Here is a 14,411-nt window from a genome sequence, read left to right as displayed (position 1 = left end):
CATCCATACGCGGGAGGCAACCGGGTGTGGAGTGAGTGGGCCGTACGCAGCGGTCATGTAGTCGGGCCCCTAGCCCCTGGCTGGAAACCGGCCGCATCATAGGCCTCTATGTTTTCGATCATAGTCGGCGAAAGCAGGGGAGGGGGAACGCACTCTCTCACTGAATTTTTCATGGAACGGCAAGTGTTATAGGTAGGCCTGGGGAAGGTGGGGCATAACGGAACACTTAACTTCGAGGATGCTCTGTGACGTCACCATAAGTAATATGACTGTAAAAAGTATATGTTCAGTTGAAGTTTGTATTTACCTTTAATATACCATTAACCAATATAACTTGAATCTTAAAATTTTTTATAAAAAATGAAGAAATATTTTCAAAAAAATAAATCCGTTTTGCCCCACTATCGGGGCAAAACGGAACCCCCTATGGGGCAAAAACGGCACCCTGGGTGTAAACTTATATCAGTAGTTCCATCGGTAGGCCCTAGGCCTAGTTATTATGTAGGCCTATATTCAGTTACAATATTAAGTGGGCCTACCATCTCTGTGGAGTGGGTTAACTTCTTATAGACCTAGTAGGCCTATAATATGTATGACCAATATTTGATTAGAAAGAAATATTAAGTAGGCCTACCCATCTCTGTGGAGTAAGTTAACATTTAATCATTAATTCTATCTGTAGGCCTAGTTTAATATGCCTATGTTTCAGCGAAGTGTTTACCATGCTCGAGTAGGCCCCTAGATAACGCCTACATTTCCTTGAGTGAATACGTATTATGTCCAATTGGGGCAAAACGGAACCCATCTGTGGGGCAAAACGCCCGGGGCAAAACGGAACCCTGTTCCATTATGCCCCACACTAGGGGTTCCGTTTTGCCCCATACCTGATTTTTTAGGAATAGGTTGCATGCATAATACATTGTAGCATATAGGCCATGCAGTTCATACAGCTCAAAGCTAGTACCTTAGTGTTTACAATATACACAATTATTTGGGAATCCGATATTAATGAAGTAAAATTTCCGCGCATTAAACATCTACATATCTTACGTCAGACAGGTTGTAATTTTTTGACTCGATCTTGCTCGGATGTCAGCAGATTGTTTCAGTTCAAATTTTTGTTGTAAATCTGTGTGGCCATACTTGTGTTCCTCAATATAATTTGCATAGACGGCAGTATTGCCAAGGCCTATTTTTCCGTTGTGTCCGTTTTGCCCCGGGGGCCCTATACACGCACGTTTGGCAAGCTATTGTAGGTGGGTGCGTACGCTCGCGCACATTGCCGGTAGGCCCTACACACACGCGTTCGCAAGTGTTGGTGAGTACGCACGCGGGTTCGCAAATGTTTGCGACCACGCCCTCACGCTTCGAAGTTTTCCTGCGTACGCTTGCGCACATTACCGGTATGCACACACGTTTGCAAGTGTTTGCAAATGCGCGCAGCGCGTGCACAAGTGTTTGCAAATGCGCATGCGCAATCTCAAGTGGTTATATGATATTGCGGTTTATGGGTACGCATGCACATGCTCAAGTGTTATGGGTACGCACATGCGTTCGCGAGTTATTGCAGGTACGCAGCGCGTGCATACAAGTACTTGCAAGTACAAACGTACGTTCGCAAGTGTTTATGGGCACGCATTTGGCATGCGAGTTCGCAAGTGTTCGCAAGTGTTTTCGTGTTTGCTTGTGCGTTCGCAAGTGTTTATGAGTACTGCGTGCGTCGCGCGGGTTATTTGCATGTGCGCATGCCCATTCGCAAGTGTTTGCGACTACGCAAACACGTTCGCAAGTATTTGAAAGTACGTACACGTGTGCGCAAGTGTTTGCATGTACACACCCGTTCGCAAGTGTTTATGCGTACGAAAGCACGTTCGAAAGTGTTTGCAAGTACGCAAGCGTGTGCGCAAGTGTTTATGGGTACGCACGCACATGTGCAAGTGTTTATGGATACGCACCTGCGTTCAAAAGTTATTTCGGGTACGCACGTGCGTGCGCAGGTGTTTGCAAGTACGTATCGCTTTCGCCCAACACTATGGGATATTGCCCAATGTACTGCAGTGAAAGTAAATGGAGTTACACACGTACGAGTGACGTACATGAACTTGAGGCCTAAATTTGCAAATAAAACAGGTTAGTAAACATTTAAATTTTCTTTAAAAGTCTACTTGAATTTTGGACATATTGCAGCATGTATATTTCAACTTGTTTTTCCATTTTGTATCATCAGGATATGTTAAAATAGTTAAGCTTACTAAGCAGTTAAGATACATGCCTGTTGTTCATGTTGTTCGAGCATATTCTCTAACGCAATGCGAGGTTATCCGTGAGCAAATTCGTTGCTAGTGTTTTTCGAGCAACATGCCTGCTGCATGCTGTATATACGATGAATGCACCATTAGACAGACACGATACAGTCATGACAGTGCCTTGACTTGTAGGCCTACTTTGTAGAAGACTCGGTCATTTGGAATATTTGCTGGGGCAATGTAAATGTAATTAACGAACTAGGCATGCTAGGCCCCTAGCCCTAGTCATATCGTACAGTAAAAGGTCTTGCTTGGTATACTGCTGGGAGCATAGATAGGTGAACCCTAGGCCCTAGACTACGTCCAAGTCATGTTCATGTCATGTGCATGTGCATGATGTGCTAGGTCGTGTATTAAATGATTTTATATTTTAGTAGACATTTACGTTACCGGTAGGGGAGTCTAGGTTTGTAACTCCGTCAAGTTTTTTGATTTTTTACATTACGCATATTTAATCCTACTGCATATCTATGCCAAATATAATGTTTCTGTGTAAATTATGGAAATAGTTGTGTTTTTATTTTAAATGATAATCCCTAAATTGTTATTTTTGTCGTTACAGCTGACGTGTCGTTGCGCCACATGATAAAGGAATCAAAACAAGATCAGTGAAGATTGGCCATGCAATAGACAGACTATAGTCCATGACAATGTATACAATGTATAAAGCATCAAGAAAATTGACGTAACATCAGAAAGGTTAGATGCAGCCAAAGATTTCGGATGAACTGGTCACTTGAGAGAGCCATTAGTTTAAAAGAATTGCATGGAGCAACTCCTAGATCAACCCTCCTTCTTCCTGCAAATTCTGCCTTTGGGTCCATCGTAGAGCAGTTAGTGCCACGTACTACTCATCAGTTTAAGTTCTAACCTTGTTAGTCATGAAGGGTCAAAGGGTCCTTCATTCCATCTATATCCCGCAGATGGAATGTACTCCCGCCTCAAATTCCAGGAATTGTGAAACGGACCAGCTTCCAATCTAGGCGCCAAACCATCAGCTTAATGATAACAGCTGTTATTGCCTTGATATGTGTCTTAACATACAAAGAAAGAAGGTGAACAACTAAGCAAGCAATACAGATTCTGGTCTAGATTTTCTTGATATTGGTAGTGATGACATCATCAATGCGAAATAAGCCTACTGATAGGGTTGACGTTTTCGATGCTTATCTCCTTCAGCTAAAACTGAGCACGACAAGGATCCTTTGAACATGTGTTGAAGGGTGGAGTGCAAGCGCAGAACAGTTCCAAAACTATTGATCACATTCTCTGTATGATCTGATCATCAGTCTAAGAAAGTTAGTGTGAAGTTCTTCCATGAGAAAAATAAAAGTATTTAGTTGTATAATCTGTCAACAATTTCCAGTTTAGTTAGCGTATCAAAAGTCAAGACGTAGAAACCATATTTTAAAGATACCTTGCACTTGCATGGTATCAGAAGTTTTAAGTAAGTTGTAACGTGAAAAGAAGATTTTTACGCGTTTTCTTCAAGTTAATATTGAATGGATATTCCAAATGCGCAAGCCAGGGAAACCCCTTATTAACATTAAATACGAGGTTCATTCAAAACCCTCCATCGTCACCTCTTACGTCACCTCTTATCGTTATCTCTATCTTACGTGTCAGGCAATTGAAATTAAAAATGTTTTCGAGATCATTCGCAAAAGGTTATAAAAGGTTGTCAGAAAACGGTTAAATGTCGGGTTATATAAAGGTTATATTAAAGGGGTAACCCTATTGGTTTTGGATATGGATTGTCTTTAAAATTACATAATAATATCAAATATCTCCCCTTTATGCTGCTTTGTGAAAAAACGAGAGCATTTTCAGCGTAAATGTGAATAAATAGCCAAATTTGCAATCCAATACCTTGTATACGTGAATTGCATTCTGGGTAGGCATGCAACAACAACAATTCCCGTTCGTATGACGAATGCTGACATGCTGCAATGCCCGGCCCGTATTGAACGGAAAATATTTGTTTGTTTTTTGTTTTTTTTTTTTTCGTACCGTTTCAGAAAAAAAGGAAACAAAATATATTTCCCCTTGCGATATGTACATTTCAAATGAATATAAAAAAGTTTGGGTTAAAAATGGAGAGGAAAAAAACCTTCCGATACCGGGTTTTGAACCGGGTACCTCGCGGGTAAAAGAACGGCGCGCTAGCCAATTGCGCTATTTCACCAACTGAAATAATAAAGGAATTGTTTTAATTATATACGGCGGACCGTCTCCTCAGCACTTAACGTAGTTCGCTTTTTCTCTTCCCATGATCCGAAGTAATTTTTATTGTTTACAAACTGGTATACCTGTAAAAACCGCTGTGATTCATGATTTCTCCGGAAATACATCGACTTGGAGCGTCAAATTTCAGGATAGTAATGAGAAAAATAGTATCTATTATGTGATACCAAAACCTCATCAACAATGAAAAAAAAACCGGGGGATGATGCTGTCGATCGGGTTACGGACCTTTAAGGGTATAAAACGTTTTCATAACATTAAAAAAGATTTTTTGATAATCTTCTGCCCAGCAAACACAAAATGTATTGCAGAAACGTTTAAATGTCGGGTTATATAAAGGGTATAAAAAACGTTTTAATAACATTCCAAAAACATTTTTGAAAACTTGATACAAAACATTCTGAACAGAATGTTATTTTGGGGTTGAAAAAATATTTTGCGAAAAATGTTTGCCTAAAATATTAGTAATAACGTTTTAAAACCGTTTTCATGACATTTATATAACCCGACATTTAAATGTTATTAAAAAAAAAAAAAAAACATTTTAAGAACATTTCTGTGTTTGCTGGATGCAAATATTTTAACATAATTAGTTATTTAAGTGTTGACAAAATATTTGGCAAAAATGTTTGCATTGATAGTTTACAATAGCATTTGAAAACATTGTTAAAATATTGTTGCAGTGTGTTTTTATACACAACGTTTTAAAACGTTTTCATGACCTTTATATAACCCGACATTTTAATGTTATAAATACGTTTTTACCTAAGCCAAAAGCCAAAATATAACTTATCTAAAACGTTTTTAAAACGTTTTTTTTTTTTTTTTTTGATTATACCCTTACATCTTGGCTACAAAATAAAAGTTATTAAAATGTAATGTTTGGTTTTTAAGATGTGTTTGTTGAAGCGAATACAGATTTGGTGCGCCGGAAACGGTCTGAAAGATTTAAAAGGTGGCCTACATCTATGTGGAAGTCATTACAGATTTATTTCTGAAAATAATTAAATTGCTGTATTTTGTTCAAATACTTTAATCAATATCTAATGCTTGCATGTAGTGCAACTGGGTATCGTGTATTTTGCACCCTCAATTCATCATGATCAGTGCTTTAATTAAAGCCTATGTGAGCTGATAAATTTGGCGGCCATTTAGGATTTGAAGGTTAAAAGTAGGTCCAATCATCAAATTGAGGCTTATTACGGTAAACTGATATGAAAAGGTGAAAAATTAGCACAAGGTTGCAGGTTTACTCAGTGGTGGCCATCTTGAAAAAACAAATTGGTCAAAATGTTTTGGTCAAAATGAGATTTTTTGGTCAAAAAGTAGATTTTTGGTCAAAAAAGTAATTTTTTGGTCAAAAAGTAGATTTTTGGTCAAAATGAGATTTTGGTCAAAAATAAGATTTTTGATCAAAGTGAGATTTTTGGTCAAAAATGAGATTTTTGGTCAAAATGAGATTTTTGGTCAAAAATGAGATTTTTGGTTTAAAAAATGAGATTTTTGGTAAAAAAATGAGTTTTTGGTCAAAATGAGATTTTTGTTCAAAAATGAGATTTTTGGTCAAAAATGAGATTTTTGGTCAAAAATGAGATTTTTGGTCAAAGATCGGATTTTTGGCCAAAAATTAAGATTTTTGGTCAAAAATATGATTTTTAGTCAAAAATGTGATTTTTGGTCAAAAATGTGACCGCAGCACACGGCACTCCACACCCAGTTCCTGTCGCGTATGGGTGCCTACTGCACGGGGCCCTCTGCACCGACAACAACGCATGACCGCTGCGCACGACCTACCAACTCCACACCGGGTTGCCTCCCGCCGCTGGCTCCCGCGTATGAGTGCCAACTGCGCATTCTGCACCGACTACGATGCGGGCGATATACCCGTGGCTATTCCCCAGGGCGATACCAGGCCTATAATCATGATATAATACACCAGCCGGCCGATTGTGAAACTCTACACGGGTAAGTATCAATTTATTACTATTATTTAGTAATTAGGCCCTATATTTGAATGATAATTTACAAAATCGGGTTAAAATCGGGATATAATCAGGTTGAAATCGGGTTGAAATCAGGTTGAAATCAGGTTGAATTTCGACGTTGATACAACGTCGATACAACGTTGTATCAAGGTTGATGCCCATTTGCAAATACAACGTGATTTCAACCTTATTTCAACGTCGAAATCGGACGTTGATACAACGTCGATACAACGTCAGAAACTGACCCGTGTGCCCACTGGGTTCTTTATTTTTCTTTGATTTATATTGCCAGGGTAAGGAGAGGGAACTAAAGGCCCATTCAGTGATTTTTTTGATTTTTTTTCATCCCGACGATCGTAAAAATCATCAAAATTCAGATTTTGGATACTAGACTGCGGAACTCAGTCTTCAATGATAGTCAGTAATTTTTATATTTTGGACATTATTATGACTATCATTTGAGGACTGAGTTCTTATGATCCGAGGAGCAGTTTCAGACAATTGCTTGGGATTATTGGGGCAGAGGTTATCTTTTGAATTCTTTCATGACCACTGAAGCATAGTCAAACCTGTCAAGGACACTCGGCGTGAATTGAAAGACCATGTCACTCGCCACAAAAGAATGTCAAAGGTCATAAAACACCACTTTTGTGTCTTCTGCTATCTAAAGGCCTATGGCTGATTTTGTACCTTTCGTCATTGTCATAGATGTGCTAACATAGCTTGCTAGTGCAGTGGTTCAGCCGAAAACCGTGTTTCTAAGACAAAAATAATGCATTTACGTGAGTCTGTAATTTATATACCGGTACTGACAGTATATAAATTAGCTACAAGTATTTGAATGGGGCTTCAACTTCGTCAATACTGTCTCGTTGTCCTGTTTTGTTTTTTTGCCATTTGTTTTTCATCAAAAAATTTATAAACGTAACAATTTGATTTTTTTTTTCACTTTCGCTGGGATCACTGAATGGGACTTTATAGCGTGGATTATTCAAAACTTGTTTTTACCTACTGCTATATAGTACGGTATTAATCCGATTATTACATAACTTTGCCAGCGTATTCAAGACATAGGTTATGTAGGGATAAACTGTACATGGGTATAGAAGCCCTGCATGCTTTTATCGATTGGCTCCAAACAAAGGATTTGAACCGGTGTCCTTCACGGCGCAGTAGCCTACAGTCCATTCAATCAAATGTTGTCAGTGTGCGAGACGAACGATGTATAAATCTGGAGGTCACATCATCACTTATCATGCTTATTGTAAAAAGTTTGTCCAATGCATATACTGTGTGTATTGTTCCCGGATATTGTCAATACAGTCAAGCAAACAGGTATTATATTTTGAAAAGGCCGCTAAGTATATTCACAGGGGTGTCTTGAATGGCCAATCATATGGGACATAATCGAATTGCAGTGACTGCTTCCTTTGTTACCACATGTCAGTCATCTTGTGATTATTGGACCATGTAAACCTGCAAAAAACGAGCCAAAGTGCAGGCCCTATGTTTAGGGGTTGTTTGGATTTTTTTAGTAGGCCTATGGTCATGCTGGTCCCACCAGGACATAAGTGTGTTTCTGCACAGAGAAAGGCAGTACATAAACAGCAAACTGCAAAATGCATCTGTGTATCACACTCACACACAGTCAGTCATCGCCTATGACAGTTCACGTATTATAAGCTTACATGATATAAGCTTAACAACTGCAGCCAAGACACCAGCCACGACAGCATGAAATTGGAATGAATCTGCGTGCATAGACAAGGGTCTATGCATCCTTGCAGTCTCACTTTTCAACTAACTTTTCATATTCCATCATGCAGACAAGCACACGACAATCCGCTGAGCTGCACAATCAGAACAAATATGGCGCTGATGTGACCACGTGAGCCGATGCACACCGTGTGTGCAAATAGTTCCGAAATGCAAGTCATTATAAAGTTGACAAATTGGGTAACTTCGGTCAAAAAATGAGTTTTATTTATTAATCAACAAACATTAATTGCAGCTCATGTTTAAACTCATTTATGAATTGAGATTTTCAAAGCGGAAGATTGAAACTGATATCAATGCGCGACGGTATCGGCAAAATGACCACTAAGTTTTTGACCACGTTTTTCGTGGCTAAAATGACCTCGTGAATGTGGTCAAATTAAAATAGTACAACCCCCTTGAAGGGTCAAAACAACCCCAAACGTGGTCAATTCAAAATGACCACGGAAAATATAACCCCGTAGTTTTTAGTGTGTACACCCTTTTGCATTACTTTATCCTCCAGCTTTTCAACTCATTTACTTTTATTTGGTATTTTAATACCCAACATTCAAGGCTAGATAAACTTTTGTGAAAAACGGTAACTCGTGCTACAAGCAAAGGACATGCTAAACAAAAATTTGTCTTTAAAAAGACAAAGTTCACGGATCAGGTGTATTATAATAGTACGGTACTCTACTATGGTCTAACTTTCAATATTATTATACTAACCCACAGATAATAACCTACTCTGCACTGATTTAACAATAAATAAGTGATTTGAGGCATACGTGATACTTGCATCTTGACTCTGGAAAATAATTTTCAAAATTTTCAATCTACTAAAAATAACCAGAATGTATGGTTTGATGACATATGACATTAAGGTTATACAGGATTTTGAACTCTTGTGTAGGCAAATTGGCTGCACGTAGCCACCTAAAATATTTTGTTTTTCAAAAAATAAACATGGCAGGCCTAAAAATCATACTTCATCTTAAAGTTGACACTCTAATGATTATTATTGTAATACTTTTAACGTCATAGCTCATACACAAATGTACTTTGTAAGTGTTTCAATTTGTGTTCAATTTCATGAGCATGAGGTTTTTTGGGAAAGAGGCCAGGAAAATATGGGGAGAGGGTCCGATTTCATTGCGATTTCGCATATGTGTTACAAACAAACCAATGAAATAATGTACCTATTTATTCTTTCGATAGGTCCTCCTGATTTAAAACAGTAAGCTTACATGTTCACAGAATGTCAATGAAAATGATGGGGTAAATGTCGTCTTTTTTGCAACAACAATATTAATTTAGTGTGCCAATATATTGACACAACTATTCCCTACATTATTTCTTTGAAGTATCAGCTAACACATGCATATCAAAATTTTATGAATCAGCTACGGGAAACATTAAAAATAATTTATTTCATCTCAGCATATCAGGCCAAATGGTCCAAAATGGAGTTTTGAGATATCCACACATTTAGTTTCAAGTACTCACATTTTCTGCTATTTCACAGTATCAATTCACAATCCCATAATATTCCAGGTGCAGTGCTCCTGTATTACTACTGATAATCCTTACTGCATGGGAAGTATCAATTGATTTTCACAAAACTTGCAGAAATTGACAAATTTCTGCCAAAACTTCCACACTATCTATTATCATGTTCAAACCATGTGCTAACTTGTTTACAATGCTAGTTAGTGTTGCCAGGGCCAAGGTGATAGTACTTATTTTATTGATTTTGTCTAGTATAGTGCTGGTTGAATACTCATGCTCCACTGTGCATATGCTTCAGTGATTTTAGCAATCAAATGAAAATGATAGGGTTGCCAGTTCATGCACTGGAATAATAATCACTATAAGGGGCACATCACTAAATAAATGTCCCATTGAAATACATGTGAAAATACAATAAAGTAACTAGGTGCATAATAATTATGAGTCCTGGGGAGGGTAGAATGGGGGAGGGGGAGCAGTTTTTGGCAAACATTTACAGTGCATCTTTATAAGGCTTAGGAAACACTACAGAAACATTCAAATCTGCATCATAATATCTAGGCCATTTAAAGTTTCCACATTGGCAAAGTTAGGCTGGCCGAGAGCAGGGCCAGGGAGGATGACAGGAAATGTTGGCATACCTTTTAAAATCTAACCCACGGGCCCCCATGTATATTTGGGATTCCCCTTCCAAAGAAAATGATAGCCCTCACACCTTCTCTTTCTTCCATGAGTTACACCAAATGCGGAAGGATTTAGTGTAGTGTCCCCTTAAAACAAGAACTGTCTTTAAAAAAGAATTAGTGCTGTGGGATATCTAGAGCAAATATTGATACACAAAAATAATTTAAAAAATACTTTGTTGATACAATTTTTTCAATCTACATCTCTGAGATGTTTAATATATACATATACTTCATAAATAAAAATTAAAAAACAAAAGACAAGTTGAGTGGAATTTTCACCCTCCGTAACCTTAATCTGTAGATTAAGTGGATCTTGTGTTATATTTTGGGATTGCAGTCTTGTCCATAATCACTGAAAACTGATGGGTACCAATTATTTTGATACACCCTCTATCAGCCCATCAGATGCTATTTCCCATTCGACACCCCATTCCTTTTTAAAAGAAGTATTATTTGGAAGCAAATCGCCTAATGTGTTTCAGGAACACTGCATGTTGGTAACATCTCAAATTATTTTGTTGAATAGTTTCCTATACAGATGCTAGATCACTAAAGTAAACACATTACACTACATGGTCTTGCTAGTCAATAAACAATCAATAATCTAATAGAGAATGGACTTACTTTTGTGCGCTGTAGTTATATTCTGAAGTAAATCGCCTATTTTGCAGCTTGCTGAATACAGATCTAGATGATGCCTTATCACTAAATAAATCAAATTATAGCTAATTATACTGACTATGGTGACCTGCTTAACCAATCAGTTATGTGTATTGTCAGCATGTGATTGCTATAAGCCAATTGCAAACATGTGAGCAGTCTCACTGAAGATTAATTGTGCTAAATTGTCCTTGCCATGGGGAGCAGGATTAGATAAAGGCATACAAACGAGGGTATGAGATATTAGGAATTATTTCCTAGCCTCTTAACCACGGGGTTGGTGGGTTATAGCTATTCAAGACACATGTCATGTAAGGGATAAACTGTGCATATGAGATGTGGGTGCAAATGGTTTTAATGTTCACTGGCGTGAACAAAAATCACTCAATTTTATTTTGACGGTGTCCTAAAAACAAAAAACACTTATATGATAAGTAACTACTATAAAGGTTTATCTTCATATACCCTGTAATGTAACTCATGCTACAGTTTGTCCGCCCAAAAAGATGGAAACATGGAAAACATCATCGTAGCGGAATATGTAAATTTCAATATTCGTTGAGTAATTTAAAACAAAAAAGCATGAAATAAAATCTTATTTCACTCAAAAAAGAAACTAATTTGGCCAAAAACAGGTTGTCTAATTTAAAGAGCATGTTAACATCTTTCATTTGATCCATGCTATTGTATTTTATGATTTGGGTCATCCCTGTTTCGGTGCTTGGAAATGCCAATGACATGCCAAGTTAGGCCTAAAAAAAGTGTTTGATTGGCGTAACCCGACCGACCCTAAAAGTAGGCCCGACCCTGACCTTTTGTTTGTTTTTTTAAATAAAAGATTAAAAAGTAAAGAATTAAATAATTAAATTTAAAAAAAAAAGAAGAAAAAAGTTCCAAGGCCTTTCTTTATCAAACGCAATTTATAGCTTTTTAAAAGTAAAAAAAAAACATATGTTATATATTACCTGTAAACCCTATAATTTTTTTTTTCATGTTACGCCATTCAAACAATTTTTTAAGGCCTCAGATGAAACCATTATGCTTTGAATTATTTATGTTTTACATATAAATTGTTTGTTTTTCCCCTATTTTGGTGATTGAAAACTTTTTCGGTCACTTCAACTTGGAATACGGAGAAATGTCCGTTTTAAATAAAAGTAGAATGAATAATAAAAGTCTGTCTTTTTTAAACTTTTAGGCGACGAAAAAATCATGTAAAAATCCTCCATTTTTTGCCCAAAATTTTGGATGAACAATTTTAGAAAATATGTTTTAAAAAATCAGATTTTTTTTCAGATTTTTGCAGAACAGTAATTTTTTTAAATATTTAATTATTTTTTTATTAATTTTGTGAAAAATACAATATTGCCAATGAAATTTAATATTTATTGCATGTGATATCTAATGAAACTGAGTGAGAGGAATGTCATAATTGTGAAAGTAAAAAAAATAAAAATAAACGCGCCCCTGGGTGGGCTCGAACCACCAACCTTTCGGTTAACAGCCGAACGCGCTAACCAATTGCGCCACAGAGGCGGATGGTGTGATGTGGAAAAATAATTAATTTATACAATTGTCCTAGAACCTGCATTTTCATAACGCCATTATACGCCTTAATTCATATAAATTACTTCTAAAATATAAAGAAATGCATTTCCTTTCAATGACAGTTTATAAGACCGTATTATTGGATTCAAAATAACTTCGCTTCTTCGGTCTTCATTTCCATTCACCTGAAAAATGTACCTGCTTAAATGTATCAACATATTTATTTGCTTTAGTTTTGTTTTTTGCAGCAGTGCTGCATTAATTCTGAATTGGCTGGGTGTTACTATACTGAAATTTTCGAATGTGAAAGGCATTTTGTACCACTGAAGTTTTTCGTACACATCGATAGCTTTATTAATATAAAGATTGACTTTTGTAGAATTTTGGTTGTGTATCCATTGATTTTATATGCGATTTCATTGAAAGAAGTGTTTTTTAATGCAATGATTTTCAACAACACACTCAACCTGGGCTCCTTGCATGAGGAATATTAGCTACAATCATTAGCTGAGCATGCGTCCTGTCAATTTCTACTCTCACACCCCTGATTTAGCATAGGGATTGGGCTCGTTTGCATATGCATGAGTTCGTTGAGTTGGTCGTAGCGTCCTTGGAGATAGTACATTTCTAGTAAAATGGTATAGATGAGTTTATAGTCAAAATGCGTGATGTATTTTAGCAGTTTAAACGTAGGCCTATGTTTTTGTAAATGTGCATAATTTCCAATCACGTCGCAGATGGCAACTATCACAGCACAAGTAATAATTTATTCTAGTGTATTGCCCCGGTAGAATACCTTGCATATGCCATAGACAAATTTTGATAACTTGGTTGGTAGACAGAGATGACGTCAGTGGTACTGATTTTGGTTTAGATCTGAAACCATATTATACCTCAGGTTTAGATTGAGAAAGTATAGGCCTACATATCAAGTAATTATCTGGTGGGAATTGTTTTATTGTTGTATTAATTGTGGTATACTGAACCCGACAACCACATTTGAAGAAAATAATTATAACTATGATTAATTTTATCATGGGCTATATTTTTGCCGGCGGAGGAATATGGATTTAGCCTGGGGAGTTAGCTTTCAAAAACTGTATCACGTGTCATTACATGTGGATGGGATGGGTGAAGTTTCGTGTTACCAAAGTATGGTGTGTTACCATTACAACAACAACTTACTTATTTACATAGTACATCCAATCACAGCGTGCTGATCTGTCTAAAGTAATAAACAAAGGTTGTTCAGTCGCACAGTAACAGTGCATGCACGTCATTAGAGGCGCTGTAGTTTAATATGGATATGCAAACGAGATGGCCGGTGACCGTGACTCAACTGTAAATGATTATTCTTCGGGACACCTTGACGGATTTTCCCGCAATTGACACACCGTGCTGTAAGCATGGTAAAGTGAACCTGTAAAATGTACCAAATGCAGTTTTTGATATTGCGGTACATGTCAGCTATTTTTATGCAATTTTCGGCCGTTGTTTCGGCCTACAGTTTGTTTAGGACTTCTTTGTTGTGGACCATACTATTTTGTTTTTACGAAAGTGATAATTTCTCCATCATTTTGTTTCAAGTTGCTTTATTTATTACTAAATAGCCTATTCGGTCTGGGTATTAAATTGATAGGCCTAATGGCGCAGTGTATTAAAGGACCATGCGGTTATAAGTTGAGACTCCCAAAAGACTGACGGCGTGACATTTT

General features: G+C 37.1%; 1 non-coding gene across 1 annotated transcript; it reads right to left on the bottom strand.

The window, feature by feature from the left end:
• Window positions 1–12,610: 12,610 nt before the first annotated feature.
• Trnan-guu (transfer RNA asparagine (anticodon GUU)) lies at window positions 12,611–12,684 on the bottom strand. Its single transcript has one exon. It is a non-coding gene; the product is annotated as a tRNA-Asn (tRNA).
• Between the last annotated feature and the right edge of the window lie 1,727 nt (window positions 12,685–14,411).

This window comes from Amphiura filiformis, chromosome 8 (assembly GCF_039555335.1).
Source record: "Amphiura filiformis chromosome 8, Afil_fr2py, whole genome shotgun sequence".
NCBI classification, from domain to species: domain Eukaryota; kingdom Metazoa; phylum Echinodermata; class Ophiuroidea; order Amphilepidida; family Amphiuridae; genus Amphiura; species Amphiura filiformis.
The sequence above is the reverse complement of the archived record's forward strand: the minus strand, read 5'-3'. Positions and strand labels throughout refer to the sequence as shown.